A 7,365-nucleotide genomic window follows, 5' to 3' on the forward strand; every position below is an offset into this window, starting at 1 on the left:
TCAGTTCACCAGGCGACCTCCCATGTTCAATGCCATTCTCGAGACTACAGTGGCAGTTCAAGATGCCTCTGTCTTGTGCAAGGAGATTGCTGTCCTGTTGGTGAAGGAAGCAGTCGAGCCAGTCCCTCCAGCCGAGATGAGGAAGGGGTTTTACAGCCCTTCCTTTACGTACCCAAGTTAAGCAGTGGCCTTCAACCTATCCTGGATCTGCAAGTCTTGAATCGCCCGATAACAAGCTCCTGTTCAAGATGTTGATGCAGAAATGTATTATCAAATGCATTCAAGGCCAGGATTGGTTTTTAGCGATTGACCTGAAGGATGCATACTTTCATGTCTCGATCCTTCCTCACAACAGACTGTTCCCACGGTTTGCATTTGAGGGTCGGGTATGGTAGTACAAGGTCCTCCCCTTCGGGCTCCACCATGTCCCCGTATGGCTTCACGAAGGTCATAGAGGGCACCCTTGTCCCACTATGAAAAGTTGGCATCATGAGCATCTCGATGACTGGCTCATCATGGCCAGGTCGTGAGAGGAAATGTGAGATCACAGGGATGTTGGGCTTCGGGACCTCCGTCAGTTGGGGCTTCAGGTCAACTGAGGGAAGAGCAAGCTCTCCCCTGTGCAGAAAGTCTCTTATCTCGGTATGTGAGTATGACGGCACATCTCACAAACGAACATGCCCAGTCAATGCTGATCTGCATGAGTTCCTTCAGAGGCAGGACAGTGGTAACACTGAAACATTTTCAGAGGCTCCTGGGGCATATGGCATCTGCAACCACAGTCATGCCACTCAGATTGCTTCATATGAGACCACTTCAGCACTGGTTACATTCTAGAGTCCTGAACTGGGCATGGCACCACGGTACACATCGTTTTACCATAACACAGATGTGTCACCATCTATTAAGCCCTTGGTCGAACCTTGCTTTTCTACAGGTCGGCGTGCCCGTAGAACAAGTGTCCCGGCATGTGGTTGTCATGAAATTCCTCCAACACGGGCTGGGGCGCTATGTGCAATGGGGAGGCAGGTTCAGAGTCCTGGACCTTACTAGCTCACCGGGCCTGGTTTTTGGAACTCATGCTCCTCATGACAGCTCTCCCTGGTGCATCCCCATGAGATACGACCTCCTCTCTCAGGGACTGGCACAATATGGCACCTAATGCAGACCTAAGTGACCTACTGCCACCAGTGGTAGACACTATCACTCAGGGTAGAGCTCCCTTAAGGAGACAGTCCTGCTTTGAAGTGGAGTCTGTTCTTCTCACCAAGAAGACCCCCGGAAATGCCCGGACAGAATGGTGCTTTCTTTCCTGCAAGAAAAGTTGAGCTTAGGCTTTCACCCTCCACCTTAAAAGTGTATGTTGATGCTATAGCAGCACATCACGATGTAGTGGACGGCCGGTCCCTGGCAAGGCAAGACCTGATCGTTAGTTTCCTGAAGGGAGCTAGAAGGTTGAACCCTCTTTTGACACCCCTAATACCCTCCCGGGATCTCTCTGTTGCCCTGGCTGGACTCCAGAGGCCATCCCTTTGTGCCTATGATTCAGTTGTATTGAATTGACGGAATTGACTGAGTGCAATGATTGATAACCAGTGACAGCTGGGTGCAATGATTAGGCAGACCATGTGAGGAATGTGGTTCATAAAGTGACATACACCTTGGAGAATGAGGACATCTAGTGGATACCCAGGGAACACAAACCAGACACTGTGACAATACCCCCCTCTACGGAGTTGCTCCCAGATGCTCCAAGACAAGACTACAAAAACCAGAGACCAGGAGGGAGGCGGACAGGTGGAGGCTCAGGGGGAGGGATGGAGGGCCAGAAAAAAACAAAACATGGGGAACAGACACCAGAAGTGCAAACACAAAACAGGGAGACCAGGAGGGAGGAGGACCGGGGGAGGTCCAGGGGGAGGGACAGAGGGCCAGGCTAACAGAGAGGAACAGGGACAGGAGTGAACACAAAAACAAAAAGCAAAAAACAACAACCATAAAACAGGAGATCAGGGTGTTCAGGAACCCAGGATGACACCGACTGGGCAAAACCCCAGGGTGGAGCAGAATACCACCACAGCCGTGTGGTCAGGAAGGAAGCCCCCCAGGGCGGAGCAGAAGACCACCACAACCATGTGGTTGGGATGGACGCCCCCCAGGTTGGAGCAGAAGACCACGACATCCATGTGACTGAAACCAATGCCCCCCAGAGCGGAGCAGAAGACCACCACAACCATGTGGTCGGGACGGACGCCCCCCCAGGGCGGGGCAGAAGACCACCACAACCATGTGGTCAGGGCTGAAGCCCCCCAGGATGGAGCAGAAGACCACCACGTCCATGTAGTGGAGACCGGAGTCCCCCAGGGCGGAGCAGAAGACCACCATATCCATGCGGCTGGACCAACAGGAGGAAAAGTCTGGTTGGGCAAGTCTGAAACAAAAAACCTGAACAAGTTAAGAGTAGCCTCCGTGGCCACAACAGGATCAGTCGGATGCTCACAGAGTTCAACTGAGACCTGACGAGGCTCTGAAAGTCCCGTAGAGGCGAGGAAAGATTCTGGTAGATCAGCCGAGACGTGACGAGGCTCTGGAAGTTCCACAGAGGCATGGAGAGATTCCGGTAATCCAGCCGAGATGAGGAGAGGCACTGGTAATCCCATGGTGTTTAGACTGGATTCCAGAAGATCAATGCTGACTTGACTCTGCTCCTGAAGATCATTGGTGGTCTGACTCTGCTCATTAAGATCATTGGTGACTTGCACTTGTTCATGGAGATCATTGGTGACTTGCATTTGTTCATGAAGATCATTGGTGACTTGCATGTGTTCCTGAAGATCAATGGTGACTTGCATTTGTTCCTGAAGATCACTGGTGACTTGCATTTGTTCCTGGAGAAAATTGGTGACTTGCATTAGTTCATGAAGATCAATGATGACTTGCCTTTGTTCTTGAAGATCACTGGTGACTTGTCTCTGTCCTTGAAGATCACCGGTGACTTGACTCTGTCCCTGAAAATCACCAGTGACTTGATTCTTTCCTTGAAGATCACCAGTGACTTGACTTGACTCAGGAAGGTCAACGGTGACTAGTTCTGACTCTGGAGGGTCAACGGTGACTAGCCCTGACTCTGGAAGGTCATCGGGGATTAGCCCTGACTCTGGAAGGTCATCGGTGACTAGCCCTGACTCTGGAGGGTTAATGTTGACTAGCCCTGACTCTGGAGGGTCATCGGTGACTAGCCCTGACTCTGGAAGGTCAACCGTGACTAGCCCTGACTCTGGAGGGTCATCTGTAACTTGACTTGACTCTGGAAGGTCCACAGTGACTAGCCCTGACTCTGGAAGGTCAACGGTGAATAGCCCTTACTCTGAAAGGTCAACGTCGACTAGCCCCGACTCTGGAGGGTCCATGAGCACCTGACTCAACTCTGGAGGGTCAACCGGAGCCTGACTCAACTCTGGAAAGTCAACGGGCCCCTGCCTTGACTCTGGAAGGTCAACGGGAACCTGACTCGACTCTGGAGGGTCAACGGGAACCTGACTTGACTCTGGAGGGTCAACTGGAACCTGACTCGACTCTGGAGGGTCAACTGGAACCTGACTCGACTCTGGAGGGTCAACGGGAACCTGACTCAACTCTGGAGGGTCAATTGGAACCTGACTCGACTCTGGAGGGTCAACCGGAACCTGACTTGACTCTGGAAGGACAATTGGAAACTGACTCAACTCTGGAGGGTCAACGGGAACCTGACTCGACTCTGGAGGGTTCACGGGAACCTGACTCGACTCTGGAAGGTCAGCTGTGGCTGTCATCCTGTGCAGAGGCGCTGGGCAAGCAGCCATCTTGGGCCATGACTCTGGACGGGCGGCCATCTTGGGCATTGGCGCTGGGTTAGGGGCCATCTTGTGTGGTGGTGCTGGGCTGGCGACCACCTAGTGTTGTGGCGCTGGGCTGTCAGCCCAAGTTACTTAATGAATACACGATTGTGATAGAGAATAAGGCGCTGACGTCTGATTTCTTCAAGCGGTCATATTTTACCATGTTTACTATATGTTTAGCGTGCACATCTTTTTCATCGCTTATAATTTTTTCAGCCTTGGTGATTCTATAATACGCATTGGATCAAGTTATTTCAAACACTCGTTGCTGACTGAAAGAGAGTTTTGAGCTCGACTTATTTAAAAAAGTGTTTAATGCTGGTGTTAAAGCGGTTATATTTCTGAAATGATCCTCAGCGCACACTCTCTATTTTTGTAAAAGCTCCCAAACAAAAATCATTATTATATTTTGATGATATGCAACGTGGAGCTAAACTCACGAAACGAGACGACAGATAAAATGTTACTTAATAAATACACAATTGTAATAGAGAATAAGAAGCTGACGTCTGATTTATCCAAGCGGTCATATTTACCATGTTTACTATGGTAACGTTAATGTTTAGCGTGCATAGTCTTTTACATCGCTTCTAAATATTTCTGCCTTGTTTAGTGATTATAATCCACATCGGATCAAGTTATTTCAAACACTTGCTGCTAACTAAGAGTTAGTTTTGAGCTCAACTTATTTTAAAACGTCTTTAATGCTGGTGTTAAAGCTGTTATCTTTTTGAAATGATCCGCGCTGATGCTCTCTAGACACGGAGAAACTCCGCCTTTGTTCATAACCCCTCCTCTAGCCCCAGCTGGCCTGCTTTGGCCCAAGGTTTTCGTGGGGCCAAAAAACCCTGGCCGTTGGCCCCGAGGAAGCCCCGGCGAGGCACAATCAAGCCCCGGAAGTGACAGTGGAAACGCGACTGGCCCTGGCACGCACTAGCATGCCCGGTCTCAGCTCGATAGTGGAAACACGGCTAATGATTAGGCAGAGAACGTGAGAAATGTGGTTCATAAAGTGACAGACACTGTGGGGAAGGAGGACATTTATTGGATACCCAGGGAACACAAACCAGACACTGTGACAGTTCCTGTCTCTGAAGACAGTTCTCCTGATTGCGCTCACTTCCAACAAGAGGGTCGGGGACCTCCAAGCATTTTCAGTAAGTGAGGAGTGCCTTGTGTTCGGGCCGGCCTACCTTCATGTTGTCCTGAGACCCTGGCCTGGGTATGTGCTCATGGTTCCTAACACTCCTTTCTGAGATCAGGTGGTGATCCTGCAAGCACTGCCCTTGTAGGAGGCAGATTCAGGATAGTGGATGCCATCGCCTTAGCATTTTCTCTTAAGCTCAGAGATGATTGGCCTCCCAAGTTTTGTCATTTGACATAACATCTCTGTTCCCTCCATCAGGGAATGAGGGTTATGTACATAACCAAGACATTGCGACTCTATATCTAACAATAATATGTCTTAGTAAGATGATATTTAAATGCTTGTTTTTTATATTATTATTTGTAATGTGGGGGGAAACATATAATGCAATGCAATACAGTGGGTGCTTCTCAATTCTTATTTGTGTATCCTTGTTTCCTTTCCTCGCTTCCTTTCCTCGTGTCTTAGCTCCACCTCTTCAGGATGCCAGAGAAGGATGCAAGGAAAAGACGTGAGGATGGAGGACTTGAATCAAGTGAAATGATTTATCCTCACTCCCTTCAGCGTTACTTCAAAGTATCATCAGCTGTGATTAAAGGGATCTGCCCTTATGTTGTTAAAGTTTGTTAATTAAGACATTCATAATAAACATTAATAAAGCAAGATGCCCTGTTTGAAATATATGACATGCATGGTTTATCTGAAGTAAAAAGGTAAAATATAAATGAAATTTATTGCAACAGATGTGAAGGGGGAGGAGAATTTATACGTGCATCACGTTAAGTCGATAAAAGACTTCCGCATAGGATACACCTGTGTATCCTCGCTCATCGCTCCTCATGAAGCCTTCTCCCTCCTCGATCCTCACCTCCTCGTGGTGCAATAAGAGAATTGAAATGTCCTTCAAGATGGCAGTGCTCCGGGTCATTGGATGGAGGAGCGAGGAGACGAGGAGGGATATTGAGAAGCACCCAGTGTTCATTGAGAGATATGTTCTTTAAAAACCTGATGTATCATATTTGATACTTCAATCAGTCCAGTAAGTTTTTATCTTCAAATTATATTAATATTATAGAAGTTATTTTTAAAATCAAAGATTTCACTGCAAAAATACCCATGAATCACAACCTGAAGGTGAATTTTTTTACAAAAGGCCTTTTACTTGCTAAAAAAAATTATAAACTTAAAATGGAAGTGAATGACACAACTTTTTGGAGGATTTAAAAGAACAAATGTGATGCAATGAATATTATGAAACAAATTACATTAACAAAGCCCCTAGAAATGTATTGCAATGAGCATGTTATGAGAAGGCAGAGGCTCAGTTCAAGATGTCCATCGGTATGCTGCAAGATTTTGTTAGCTGGATGGTCCCCTGGTGGGCATCTGTCCTCTGATTGGTGTCTGAGTGTCCAGTGGGTTTTTACAAAGGCTTAACTCAACATCTATCCATTCACTTATGTGCTTATGCTTGGTAATGGTCTCTCCTATGAAGTGCAGGGCATTACTTTAAATGCAATCACTTATGGCTATGTCTCCAGTCTGTCTAGTGCTCCAAGATCTCTGTCTAATAATGTTGCTCATCTTTTTCAGTGGTAAGTGTTTAAAATCATATTCTTTAATATCCCCCCTTGATTATTAGGAGAACATATAGAATTCTAAATATTTTATGAATAAATGTTTGTTTTGCCACAAAGTTTTGTGTGAGTGTTAGTACTTGTAGTTAATGACTGTTTTTAACTTGTTAATGTTTTCTTTGACAAGCTGACTGCCACAAACTGCACCAAGATCAACTTTGCGGGTCTACTTGCCCTGGTAAGAGTATATACATGTTATTATTTATTTAATTATTTGCTATTCATCCAATCATCCAAATAGAGGTTTTCTCCAATTTAGCTCACTTCTTGACTCAGCACATATAATTACAGTATATCTGACTTATGTTTGCAGCTGTGCAGAAAGGGCAAAGGCACACATATAGATACAGTACAACCATAAACAGTGCTTGGAAAGGTCCTTCATCAGGAGGCAGCCAGTTAGCTTTGGACTGTGTTGTTGATATTGATGTCAGACCAGGATGTCCAGAAATTATATTAAAGGTATGTTATGTTCTGTCAGTCATTCTATATATGTAATAATTGTAGTCATCCATATTGATATAGCTCTTCTTCCTTTACAATGCAAAAATGTTCATAGCAAACATAATATAATTACACCACTGAGACAAAAAATGAGGCATTTGATTCAATTTCAATAGCCAGTATTTATATTTAAATATAATTTTTTTTTTTTTTTTGCAATCATGTTTCATTTATTCCATATTTGTTATATTAATTTGCA

General features: G+C 46.1%; 1 long non-coding RNA gene across 1 annotated transcript; it reads left to right on the plus strand.

Moving 5' to 3' along the window:
* The first annotated feature begins 6,489 nt into the window (after positions 1 to 6,489).
* Positions 6,490 to 7,109, plus strand: LOC128026140 (uncharacterized). Its single transcript, XR_008186358.1, has 3 exons — positions 6,490 to 6,620; positions 6,790 to 6,840; positions 6,976 to 7,109. It is a non-coding gene; the product is annotated as an uncharacterized LOC128026140 (long non-coding RNA).
* Positions 7,110 to 7,365: the final 256 nt, after the last annotated feature.

The sequence above is a fragment of the Carassius gibelio genome, chromosome A2, assembly GCF_023724105.1.
Source record: "Carassius gibelio isolate Cgi1373 ecotype wild population from Czech Republic chromosome A2, carGib1.2-hapl.c, whole genome shotgun sequence".
Taxonomy (NCBI): Eukaryota; Metazoa; Chordata; class Actinopteri; order Cypriniformes; family Cyprinidae; genus Carassius; species Carassius gibelio.